Source organism: Sorex fumeus, unplaced genomic scaffold (genome assembly GCF_029834395.1).
Source record: "Sorex fumeus unplaced genomic scaffold, SorFum_2.1 ptg000018l, whole genome shotgun sequence".
NCBI classification, from domain to species: Eukaryota; Metazoa; Chordata; class Mammalia; order Eulipotyphla; family Soricidae; genus Sorex; species Sorex fumeus.
The window spans coordinates 18,479,469-18,493,013 of record NW_026606075.1 but is presented as its reverse complement, the minus strand read 5'-3'; the positions used below and the strand labels follow the sequence as shown (position 1 = coordinate 18,493,013).

Genomic DNA, 13,545 nt, shown 5'->3' with positions numbered 1-13,545 from the left:
CATTGTATAAACCCACACCGAACTTCAAAGTGAAGGAAAACACAAAGTCCCTCTTTTCTAAGGGGCCCAAATCCTTTGTGTCAACTGGTTGACCCTTCGCTCTGGATGGCCTTATTGGAACTCTTTTGTAACACAATGCCTGGGGAGCCCTTCCTTGGGTTGAAGTGTTTGCATAGTAGTGGGCCTGAAAGAGAAAAGCATCTAGAAAGATTATGGTTCCATTTCCTGATCCCAGGGAAATGATAACACCTAAGGACTCTCTTACTCGCTCCACCTCGAGGAGCACTTTGAAAGGTTAAGGGAGTGGAAGAAGATCACAGCATGTAGAGAGGATCTGTCTGAATTGACTAGAATTTGCTTGGGAAATTTCCTCTCCGCACCCAGCAGGGTCTTTGTGGCTTGCGTAATGACTCCCCGTTCCCCATTGGGCAGTTCCCAGGAAAGGCAGTGGGGGATTCTTATACTTTCTCTCTTGGTCCCAGGGGGATGGTGTGTGTGTGTGTGTGTGTGTGTGTGTGTGTGTGTGTGTGTGTGTGTGTGTGTTCTTTTATTCTCTCTTCCCCTCCTCCGGCTTTTGAGGTTGGCAGAAGACGTAAGCCTGACACTTCCCTCCAATGGGCCGGGGAGGCTCAGTGGTTGCGTAAACACGCTAGAACCAAGTTCTTTACTGGTTTAACAGACTTTTCTGTAGCTCGACAAAGGAACTCTGATGGTACTCAATTGTCTGGTGCTGGCCCGCTGCGCCGGAGCCCCGGGGCTCCTTTCCCCAACCCAGAACTGGCTGCGCAGGGGGGCGGGGAAGTGGGGGTGGGGAAGGGGAGGGAAGGCTGGGGTTTCCGTGCGCCCCGCGCGCTCTTACTCGGTGAGTCGCTGAATGGGGAGCGCTTGTGTCCCCAAGCCGATTGGTACTCTTGGCCGGGAAGAGACGCCGCGAGGTGGGAGTGCCTGGAGAGGGAGGCAGGCGGTCCCTGCCTTTCCGCCCCTCTGCCTGCTTTCCCAGCCTGGGCTCTCAGGAGTGGCTGGAGCTGCCGAGCGCTTCGGGAGCTCGTGAATGAACCCTCCTCCTCTTCCTCCTCCTCCTCCTCCACCACCACCACCACCTCCTCCTCCTCCTCCTTCTCCTCCTCCTCCTCCTCCTTGCCGAGTCTCCTCCTCGGTGCTGACGGTACAGTGATATAATGATGATGGGTGTCACAACCCGTATTTGAACTTGCAGGCGAGCTGACCCAAGTCTTTCTGGGGAAGAACTCCAGGCGGGCGGGCGCAACAGCGGCCAACAGTAGGTGCTGGGGACAGACGCTGGGGCCGCGATCTGCATCCAGCCCCGCATCCTCCCGCATCCTCCAGCACTGTCCCGCACCATCCGCGCACCTTCCCCAGGCCACCGCATTTCCTATGTGACCCGCCCCTGCAACGCCGAGTCCCTTCGCGTAGCGCTGCGGTGAATTCTTATCCCTAAACTGCAATAAGCCTCCTTCCAAGGTAATCACGTTTCTTTTGTTTTCGCCTTATAAAAACTTATGGGGAGTGGGGGTGGGGGAGAGCGAGCTTTGTGGGGGAACAGTATATTGCAATTAGCAGAAGGCTTTTGCAGCGGCAGAGAGAAGTAGTTTGTAAAGGCGAAGTTGAGGGGATATATACATTGAAAAAAATGCAGGTAACTTTCAGAAGGACGTTTTAAGAGGAGTAGAGAGGGACCATGGTGCTGAAAAGGATCCAGACAAAAGAAGCTAGGGGTGGGGTAAGGTGGGTAAAGGAGGACAAATGGAATTGGGGGGGGGGGGGGTAGGGGATTGTAAAGAACCCTGGAAAAGTCGTGGTGCCTTGGGGTAGTGAAGAGGGAGGGACCCCAGGCATCTTGAGACTTAATTTTTGTTGTTAACCTGCTAGAGGCAAAAGTTTGAATGGGGACTCAGGAGACTTGCAGACTTAAAAGTCTCCGAAACCTCCCCGGTGCAGGCCACCTGGTTCCTGGCCCGTGGTGTGTGGTCAGTGGCCAGCGTTCCTGGAAAGCTCGGGGGAAGCCCCTGACAGGGTAAGCCGGCGCCCCGGCAGCACGGGACCTGCACGGGCGTGACCCCCCTCTTCCCGCAGCGGTCTGGGAGCAGGAGGTCTGGCTGAGGGTGGCTGCAGAGTACCAAGGCGTGGTTTTTTGTGTCACTTGGGGGCTGTCAAGGTCTTCTTCCCCCGGCGCCCCTGGGTTCTTTTGTCCTGCGCTCGGTGCGCTGGGGCCGACCCGCAGCGAGCAAGGGCTGGGGGTGGGGTTGTTGGAGCGCTGCGGAGGTCTGGGAGGCCCCTGGGCGGGAAAAGCCTGTCCTGAACCAGCTGGCATGTGCGAGAATTTTATCTCACCCCAAGAGCGAAGTGGAGTCTTTCTGTTCGATCTCAGAGAGCGAACCAGAGCCCCGAGCCCTCTCTAGACAAAGGTGGTGAAGGGATTCGAATCCGGGGCCTTTAGAATAGCCCTCCAGACCGGGTGTCTGCACTCCACCTTTCTTTCCCCATTTCCCCACCTCCTCCCCTTTCTCGGTCCGAGTTGAGCAACTTTATTGGCGAGTCTAGAGGCTGCGAAAAGCGTGTTCCGGGAGCCCTTGGGGGACACCCGGGGCTGGAGTGTCCAGCCGCCCTGCGGAGGCGTGGGCGCTGCCTGCGGGCTGGGGGGTTGGGGGGGAGGAGAGGTCCGGGCGGTCCCCGCTAACTTTGTGTCACTAATCGTGGAGCAGTCCGTGTGTGAGGGAGACGAGAGCAGGGCTGGAAACTAGTGTCATCGCCTAAAGTATTCTCCCTCGGGTCCAGCTGCGGCCGCGCAACTCGGGCGAGCTCCTGGGAGATGCTGCGGAGGGAGGAGAAATGTGCAGGGCGCCTGGAGCCACGTCCCGCCGCGTGCTCTCTGCGCCCCTTTTCTCATCTTTGTCTCTCCCTGTCTCCATCTTCTCTGCCTCTCTCCCCCTCGCCCAGACTCTGCTCTGTCTTTATCCTGCGTCCCCTCCCCCACGGCTGACAAATGAATGGTTAGTGTGAAATCCCCGCCGCCTGGGTCCGCCGAGGCGGGCAGGAGAGGGAGGAGCCCACGAGGCGCAGCGCTCCTGGGCTCCGCCCACAGGCTCCGACTGCGGGACCGTGAAGCCCCGACGTCTAGGAAATAGGGCGTTTTTATGGTGGATGTGGGCGCCCTCTGACGGTGAAACTGAGCAGGGAGGAGAGAAAGGAACCCCCCTTCCACAAATCCTGGAAGCGCGATCACAGCCTTAGTGTCTAAGGATCGAGGACTGTAGCTTCCCTTTTCCCGTTAGGTTTGTTTTCCGAATCTGTAACATAAATCTGGGTGTTTGGTGGATCCAGAAAGGATAGGTAGATATAGCTACAGATAGAGAGATCTCTCTCTATTTTTGTGCCGATAGCATAAGTATCTTATCCCAATGGATAACGCACATGATTAGGGTCAATGGGGGTGGGAGGGCCTTGATACTCTAGAGTACGTATCTTAAGAAAAAAAGAATATTATATATTTAAAATATATATTTTACTGTATTTTAATATATATTATACTGTATTTTATATATATACTGTATTATATATGTATACTGTATTTTAATATATATATATTTGCTTTTTTACTTTTGCAAATCTTACTAAGACTTGAAAGCCTTTTGAATTCGATGCCAGGGCTCCGCAGAAGAAGCCCTCTAAAATTTTTTTTTATTTTTTTTTTACAGTTGTAGATTTACAATTTTTTGTGCTTGGGTTTCAATTATACAATGATCAGATACCCATCCCTCCACCAGTGCCCGGTTTTCACCACCATGGATAATATCCCTCCCACCCCCATCCCCCCATCCCCCCCCCCCCCCTCTGTGGCAGGGCAATCCCCTGTGTTCTCTCTCTCCGTTTGGGTGTTGTGGTCTGCAAAAGAGGCATTGAGTGGCAAACATGTTCAGTCCATAGTCTACTTTCGACATGCATCTCCCCCTCCTGGGAGGATCCTCCAAACATCCTTTATTTGGTGCTCCCTTCTCTATCTGAACTGGAAGGCCTCTAAAATTTAAACTTCCCCGGGGCAATCACGTTTCCTTCTACTTAGCACGAAATTTAAACTTCCTCAATTTCACCATACCCCTAGAATGTGGAAATTTGGGAAAAGAGGGCGCCAGGAGGAAAAAGAAGAGAAAGGAAGGTTGCCCGGAGTATGAAAGATACCGGGATGGGGGCAGATGCGAGAAAACACCTTGGAAAAGGGCGGAAGGGGGGATTCCGAGGGTTGGAACTTAATTTCCCTTCTCCTTGTATGCTAGACTTTAAAATCAGCGGTAACGGTCCTCACTGAGGTTCCGTGGCGGGATGCAAACGCAGGGAAGAAACGTGCCCCTGAGAGGGGCCAGGACCATCGGCTAGCCGCCCAGCTTGCAAGGAGGCAGGAAGCGCAGAGGGCTTCCCCGAAACACCAGGGCACTCCAGACGCCGCCACGTGGGCCGCGGCGGCCGCTCCCCGCCCGAGACGGGCGTGACCGTCGGGCCCCGGCACAGCTGCACTGCGGAGCGAGGAGTCTGCGCGTCCCCCGCTGCTGGCCGCGCGCCCCAGGCGGCCCCGCCCAGAGCCCCGGGGGCGTGGCTTGGCGCCACCCTGGGAACCCGAGCGCACCCGCATCGCGGGGACTCCCTCGTGACACGCGAGGGTGAGACGCATGCAGATGACTAGTTCTGGATTCTCGCGAGTAGTGGGAGAGGCAGAGGGCATGTTGCCGTTCTAGAGGGGCAAAGTGAAAATCCACCACGAAAAAAACTGGTTGGCAAACGAAGTGAGCCGAGTTTGTCTTGGACTCCTATTGACTTCTAAAACGTTTAAGTCCATTTAAAGACGATTTATAGTCAGTTGCAGGATAATCACTTTCTAGACGGTCCAGAAGGGCTCTTCGAGGCAGAATAAATGATTGGCATTTGGCAGGGACTGGTCAGAATCCATGGGCTCAGATCATAAAGGACTAGGGACTCAGATCCCTGTGCATCTGGAGATTTGTTTGTTTGTTTGTTTCTTGGCCACACCTGACGCTACTCAGGCTCTTAGTTCAGGGATCACTCCTGGAGGGCTCTGGCATCAGGACCTTTTTTAAAAATAGATTTTTAAATCGAATCACTAGGAGATAGACCTTATAAAGCTGTTTATAATTAGGTTTCAGTCATATAGTGTTCCAACACCCATTCCTCCACAGTGTACATTTGCCTGCACCAGTGTTCCCAGTTTTCGGCCCCCTAGAACATGCCTCTGGTTTTCTTCTCTCTGTCCCTCTGTCTCTGCCTCTATCTCTGTCTCTCTGTCTCTGTCTCTGTCTCTGTCTCTCCCTACTCCCTCTCCTGTCACTCCTTTTGGGCATTGTACTTTGCAATACAGATACTGAAAGGTTATCATGCATATGGCATCATAGTTTTAATACAGCCATATAGTGCAAACTCAGCACACAGTTATTAGATGACAGAGCAGTTGACACATGCGCGTGACACAGACTAGGTAGGAGCCAGCATTTAGAGTATCATTTGTAAACTCCCTTTATTTAGGAAGAATGGAGTTCTAGTAATCTTTTCAATCGCGAGTTCTAATATCTAATTGATTGCGCTTTTTCTTTCTTTTTGGTTTCTTCTAAAAGCTGTGACTTAAATTATTTTAAGTACCGGTTGGCAATTATGTCAAAACTCTCATGAAAAATTCACATAACGTCCTAAAATAGCATGTTGTGTGTTTAATATACAATTAATAAGGCACCAATAGAAGCAACAGCTAGTTTTCTGAAACAGAATTTGTTCCCAGTTTGGGAAGCCTGTAATTTGATAAGAGTATATTACCAAACTGAATCTCTCAGACGCTGACATAAGGCTAAGAGCTGGGAGCTCTTAGGTAAAGAAAGGATTGTTTTACAATTGTATATGCTTGTCTGGACTAATACTGCAAAGAGTTCCAATGGATTCCAGTGTGATTGAGCAATTGCTTCCTCCAGCAGGAAGTCAACAGTCCTTAATCTTTTTGTGGGCGGTGGGAAAAGGGATGAGATTCAAGACAATCACTGTTTAAGATTTATATGAGTTCAAAGTTTTGTTTTTCTTAGGAGATAAAAAAAACTAAAAGTAATTCCTAACTTGTATTTCCTGCTTAAAAAAAAATAAAGTTTGAAAAGAATCCCCTAGATTTACATGTTTACAGAGGTGGGTTTATTCTTTTTCTCTGTGCTTGTAATCTGGAGGAGAATGCCTCTGATAGCCGAGATAACTGTATCTGCACACTTTTAAGTTCTATTTGGAAAGGACCTAGAAAGCTGACTTAAGGGTAGATATGATTACTGCTAAGATATAGTCATTGTTGGCCTTTTCCTTATGTTATTTTGCTTAAGTATTTTGTGGTTAGTAAATGGTCACTAATTGACCCTTAGAACTTTTGAGAGCACAGATATGAACCTGTGTGGTGTCTCTCAGCCTTATTTAAGTATGCTCTCTTTTCTTAGTGGGATTTGAATACTTTTATTTCATTATGAACAAAGACCACTAGATATTGAATTTAAAATTAGATATAGTCCTGTAACTGATCAAAATTTCTCAAGACAGTGTTTCTTTCAAAGAAAACAGATTACTAACAGAGGTAGGCTGTTATTTTCTCATCAACCTTGAGAAATTACTAGGACACACTAATATTACTGTTGGGGTCTACTTTCTCTGAATTGAGAAAACATGTTGATTGATGTATAGTTCTGCACTTTTCCAGAAAACACAGGTCCTATATTTTCTGATATGGAATTAGAACAAGGGAAGTAGAGATAAATGTTTTGGACAAGCTCACCTTAATTAGTAGATTTTTGTCAGTTCCTTTGGTAACTTAGATTTAGTAAATTGCATATATACATTATGGATGGTTGTGTTTAAGTGGTCAGTGAAATGTACATTTTTTTTGGCAGGGGGTCACACCTGGCGATGCACAGGGGTTACTCCTGGCTCTGCACTCAGGAACTATCCCTGGCAGTGCTCAGGGGACCATATGGGATGCTGGGAAGCGAACCTGGGTTGGCCGCGTGCAAGACAAACGCCCTACCTGCTGTGGTATTGCTCCAGCCCGGAAATGTACTTTTTTTTTTTGCTTTTTGGGTCGGTCACACCCGGCGATTCTCAGGGGTTACTTCTGGCTCATGCACTCAGGAATTGCTCCTGGCGGTGCTCGGGGAACCATGTGGGATGCTGGGAATCGAACCTGGGTCGACCATGTTGGCTGCGTGCAAGGCAAACGCCCTACCCGCTGTGCTATCGCTCCAGCCCCTGAAATGTACTTTTGATTTATGGTGTGGCTTAATGACCAAAAAAAAAAAAAAGCCCAACCCAGAAATAGACTCAACTGTACATAGAAAATCATTGTGAAACATGTATTCAATAGAAGATTTAGGGATTAACTATTAGGTCTACTAAAAATCCAAGTCAAAATATATCCAGTCTTTTATGAAAAAATTAATATGAATCAAGTATAATGGTAGGGAATGACATTTATAAAACATGAATAAAGGAAAAGATAGAATTTTTGAAACAACAAGTTAGGAATAGAGAAACCCATTTTTTGCATAACATAAAATCTAGATACCATATTTGAAAAGATTAAGGGGCCATGAGACAGCATAGCAGTTCTGGTGCAAGCTAGGCCAAAACATTTTATATTCTCCATGAGGGGCTGTATTTTTGAGGGAATCCCAAGCGGTACTCAGGGAACCATGACCTCTCCCAGTAATACGTGGCCAACCAGGCGAGGCAGTTTAGTAGCAGTGTCAGAGGATGCAAAGCTGTTTGTGTTCTGGAGAAGTGAGGTCCTCAAGGGCCACCTCAGTGCTGCTCAGAGGGTCTCCAGCACTGGGCCCTGTGGTGCTAATGGAGGCATGTAGTAGTGAGGTTCGGGCTTACCTCTGGTGCATGCCAAAATATGCCCCTGACCTCTGACCTATCTCCATAGAGAAAACAATGTACCCAGTGGTGTAGATAACATGAATATAATTATTTGAAAAATGGGCATATTCATTCAACAAATATTTACAAGGTTCTCTGCATTATGGTTACTGCAATGAAGAAAACATCAAAGACTATTCTTCTAAAATTTATATTAATGTGGGTAGAGGAAGTAAATTATATATATGTGTGCATGTATACACACACATATATGCACTTATATATAAATAACATGTGTGCACATTCAAAATGGTGATATGTGCTATGAAGAAAATAGAACTTGTAAAGGAAATATATGCAGTGATTTTTAAGTTGAGTTATGAGGAAGAAGTTTTTTTAGGCAGAGAACAGAGCAGTACTAAAGGGCAGTAGCATGAAAAGACTAACCTCTTCTTCAGAATCAGCATCCGGTAGTAGGTGAGTGATAAACTCACATGACACCTTTACTCTTGGGAAGTAAACTACTGAGATTCCATGTATTAACTGTGATTTTTTTCTCTGCATTATGGCCATTTCTCTTGTAAGAAAGCACCTAGAGCAATTTTTTAAGGAATATTCATTGCATCCACTCTGGGGCCTTGGTAACCTAGACAATTCGTTGTCCAGGGTTACTAATTTGAAGACTGGAAGACCAAACCATTATGTCTGCTTCCTTAAGTCACCCTTTGCTCAGTGGGGTTTCCCAAAGATGAAGGGAGAATACTAAATGTGTGTTTACTAGAACATTGACTCTCTCTGAGGCAGCCATCCTGGCCTGACCCTTATCAACTTTGCGGACATTTGTCATGGATAGAAGTTCTGTTGACCTTGTCTCATGTCTCCGAGGCAATTAAACAGTCTCAGTCAGCTGTGCTTTGATTGTTCAGTGACTTTCTCCTCTCATTGATTTCACAGGAGTGAAAGCTAAAAATAGACACTGCCTCTCATATCTCCTAGGTTTTCCTAAGCAGACAGACTTGTTATCACAAACAGATTACACTTACAAGACAGACCCGGAAGAGCAGAGGAATATAAATGGGGATTGAAATGGTGTTAAAAACAAAGAAAGAGACTTTAGAAACACTTCACTTTTAGCAATTTCAGTGCAGAGGGCAAATAGTGTTACATAATGACCAAGAGCTTGGACATAAAGTCAAGAAAATCTGAGAAGTAGGATGAATGCCCATGAATTCCCAGAAACTGGTGATGGTAGTTCTGAGGCAGCTGAGGTCAATAAAAACTCTGAAATATTTAGAATATGGAACTGGGGTTGTTAGATCTGATTTTCTCAATGAAGACAGAGATCTTTGACTTAGAGAATATATGGAATTTTGATATTCAAATACATTTATGCAATTATATAACAAGTGTATATATTTAAATAAATATGATGACTGCTTATTATATGTAAATAATAAATGAATGGTTTCTCCTTTGTATTTTTCATGTACTATCTTCCTTTCCAATCTTGTCTTAGAGGCAACTTTAGGAAATGTGATGAGCCTAACTATTACATAAATGAGGGATCATTTTCTCATTTCCTGGGGTAGGGGTCTGGGATCTGGACATTGTTGTATGAATGAAGTAGGGCACAAAGTTAGACTTTGGACCAATACCTTGGGGAAATTCAGTAGTGGATCACATTTTTCCTTCTGTTTTTGTTATGAGATGTATACTGTTGTATATTAACTAGCATCCCATATTATTGAATTAAGGTAATTATTGAACTGAACTACTTAAATGTATTTCAGTTATTATTCTACTTACACATATTTTTAAAGCATCACTGTCATTTTGCTTTCATTCAGAGTAAGTTTCTGAGAAGGAAATGAAAGCATTGGTCATGTACTTGGTGTATAAATATCCTCAAGGGTCTACTGTGAACCTGGCATTGTGGAAACATTCTGAGAATCAGTAAGGTGAAGATTATACTAGTGCTGGCTTCCAGAAGAAGATATTCTCTCTATTCTAGAGAGAAGATAAAGCATGTAAAATAAATAATACTTTAAAACAAATAGCAATGACATTTAAGTCACTTTGCCATAATAATAAATTTGTATACTGAAGGTACCGACAGAGGAACAAAGGCATGCGGGTCCTGGGGCTGAGATCTCCAAGCCTGCTCGGATTGGGGCTGAGCATCCTCCACCCAGATCCTCCACATTCCAGTAGGCAGGGGTCACACCCACCAACTGGCCCTCTGGCGCTGTGTAATCCCATCAACGGCCAAGACCCAGAGACTATAAAACCCAGCTCCCGAAGTGCGAGGCCGCATTGGTGGCTGCGCGACATCTTATTATCTCACTCTTACTTTGGACAACCTGGCAGGGTACCAAATGTAACCTGCCCAAACAGCAGAGTCTGGCCAACTCCCTGTGGCATACCCAATATGCCATATACCAGTAACAATGATGGATCTCATTCACCTAACCCTGAAAGAGCCTTGAATATGGCACTTTTTAAAAAATTCTAAGGGCTAGGACGAAGGAGACGTTACTGGGGCCTGCTTGAGGCAATCGACGAACAACAGGATGGTCGTGATCATGATACTGATAATATGGTATTAATCCAATGTATAATTTTCAAATCCAAGAACTTTGTATACCTTTCTTTTTACTCTTTGTGATATGAAACCAGGAAAATGTTATTTGTAGAAGACCTAAATTAGTAGCAACAACATCTATAATAACAAATACTGAACACTGAAATGCTATATATTACTGTTATATTTAATGTAAATTATTTTATTATCACAATTGCTCTAATAATTAAGTGCTAATTTTAACTATTAAAAAGCTACGAGAATGAGGAAGTTAGCAGCCTAGTCAGAACCACAGAGTTTAAGTAGAGGATAAAGAACTAGAATTGAGGGCTATTTAAAAGTGGAGCCAGATTTTTAGCACTAGGTTTTCAAAGTTTCCTCAAGAAAGGAAGAAAATAATTGAGAAGATGTTTCCTTTCTTTTTATTTATTTTTTTGGGGGGGCGGGGAGAGTGGTCACACCCAGCGGTGCTCAGGACTTACTCTTGGCACTGCACTCAAAAATTACTCTTGGAGATAGAGAAGGGACCACCAAGTAAAGGGTGCTTGGAGAGCCTGCTCAGGATGGAAAATGTGTGCTGAAAGTAGACTATAGACTGAATGATGACCACTCAGTACCTCTATTGCAAACCACAACATCCAGAGAGAGAGAGAGAGGAGAGAGCGCAAAAGGGAATGCCCTGCCACAGAGGCGGGTTGGGCGGGGATAGGGCTGGTGGGAGGAAAACTGGGATCATTGGTGGTGAGAATGGACACTGGTGGAGGGATGGGAACTCGAACATTGTATGACTGAAATGTAAGAACAAAAGTTTGCAAAATTGTAACTGTACCTCATGGTGATTCATTATAAATTAAAATATATATGTATATGTATATTTTGAATACTCAAAAAAAGAGGAAAAAAATTTTCCTCTTTTTTTTTTTTACTCATGATGGTGCTCGTGATACTGTTTAGGATGCTACGGATTGAACCCCCATATAAGCAAGTGCCCAACTCACTGGACTATGACCGTGGCCCCGACAAGACATTTTTTTGAAGTGCAATATGGCTTGCTATTTATAAACCCAATATAAGAAAGTTTTGTTACTTGAATTCAATTCCTGAAACTGTAGCACTGTCCTCCTGTTCTTCATCTATTTGCTTGAGTGGGCCCAGTAATGTCTTCATTGTGAGACTTGTTACTGTGTTTGGCATATCGAATACTTCATGAGTAGCTTGCAGGCTTTGCCGTGTGAACGAGATACTCTCAGTAGCTTGCTGGGCTCTCCGAGAGGGACAGAGCACTTGAACCTGGGCCGACCGGGTTGGCTGCGTGCAAGGCAAACGCCCTACCCACTGTGCTATCGCTCCAGCCCTCAATTAATAAATAATAAATGTATTATCTTTAAAACTTCTTATGATCCAACTTAAAATTCAGTTTTTTTTTTAAACTTCAAATATAGGCATATGAAACTGGTCTATTTACTGTCACCTGAATTACTGTAATGATATTGTACGTAAATGTATATTCCCTTTTGTGATAACTTACAGGAAATTCAGACATGTAGAAAACTAAGTTTCCCAGTTAATGTTTAATAACCTATTAATATATCCTAACTATATGATAAACATAATTGTCAAGGCTACTTAAAGATTATCAGCTGCAATCTTTTATTGTGATTATAAACAACCTATACTTGGAAAACATGAGATTTATAATGTGTCAGATTTCTTAAATAATCTTCAGGAGCTATAATAATTTTACGATTCTGGGGTTGAAAAGAAAGTCAAAGGGTGAGGTGCTTGCCTGGCATCTGAGCCCTGGTTTGATCCCTGGCACCACTATACTTCAAGCCTCTCTAGGAGTGATCCCTGAGCACAAAGCTAGGAGCAAGACCTAGGCACTGTCAGGTATGGCCCTTAAACAAAATAATAAATTTTATTATTTATTTTTTTAATTTATCATTTATTAAATAAAATTAAATTTCATTTATTAGAGATGTTCAAAAAATTATTTCAGAGCATACATAATGTAATCAAAAGGAAATTTTTAATTTTAATTTTCTGATTCTTCTCAGCATCATCTTGGGTATCTTATGCCCTCAAGAGTACAAGATAGGGGCTGGAATGATAGCACAGCGGGTAGGGCTTTTCCCTTACACGCGGTCGACCCGGGTTCCATTCCCAGAATCTCATATGGTCCCCTGAGCACCGCCAGGGGTAATTCCTGAGTGCAGAGCCAGGAGTGACCCCTGTGCATTTCCAGGTGTGAACCAAAAAACAAAACAAAACAAAACAAAAAGAGTACAAGATAGTTACAAGTTTCAAGAGAAATATTCTCTCGTAATAATATCTATTGAAAAAAAACAAACAGATTTTCACTTTTTTTTCCTCTTTTTTTTAAAAGAAGTTTTATTGGATCACCATGAGATACAGTTACAAATTTTCATGGTTGCATTTTATTCAAACTGCTTGAGCACCCATTCCTCCACCAGTGCACATTTTCCATCACCATTGTTCCCAGTGTCCCACCCACTACCCACACCCCACCCCACTCTCTGCCTCTGTGGCAGGTAAAATCCTTCCTGCTCTATCTGGTTTTGGGCATTGTGATTTGCAATACAGATACTAAGAGGTCATCATGTTTGGTCCTTGGTTTCCTTTCAGCACACATCTCCGATCCCTCCGATCATCATTTACTTAGTGGTTCCTTCTCTGTTCCGAATGCCTTTTCCCCCAGCATATGGGGCCGGCTTCCAAACCATGGTGTGATCCTCCTGGCCCTTATCTCCACTGTCCTTAGGTGTTAGTCTTATATTATGCTACTTTATATTCCACAAATGAGTGCCATCATTCTATGTCTGTCCTTCTCTTTCTGACTAATTTCACTTAGCGTGATACTCTCTATGTCCATCCACTTATATGCGAATTCCATGATTTCATCTCTTCTAATAGTCACATAGTATTCCACTGTGTAGATGTACCAGAATTTCTTTAACCTAATTATCTGTTCTCAGGCACTCTGTTTTTTTTTCCAGACTCTGGCTATTGTAAACTGTGCTGCAATGAACATACAAGTGCAG

The 13,545-nt window shown here is 44.7% G+C and overlaps 1 protein-coding gene across 1 annotated transcript in view; it reads left to right on the top strand.

The window, feature by feature from the left end:
* Positions 1-1,244: 1,244 nt before the first annotated feature.
* The window catches only part of VCAN (versican), a 108,691-nt gene continuing 96,390 nt past the window's right edge, over positions 1,245-13,545 (top strand). Inside the window, exon 1 of the mRNA XM_056112474.1 lies at positions 1,245-1,482. The gene's annotated coding sequence lies outside the window, so the exon portion shown is untranslated. The remainder of the gene's footprint in view (positions 1,483-13,545) is intronic.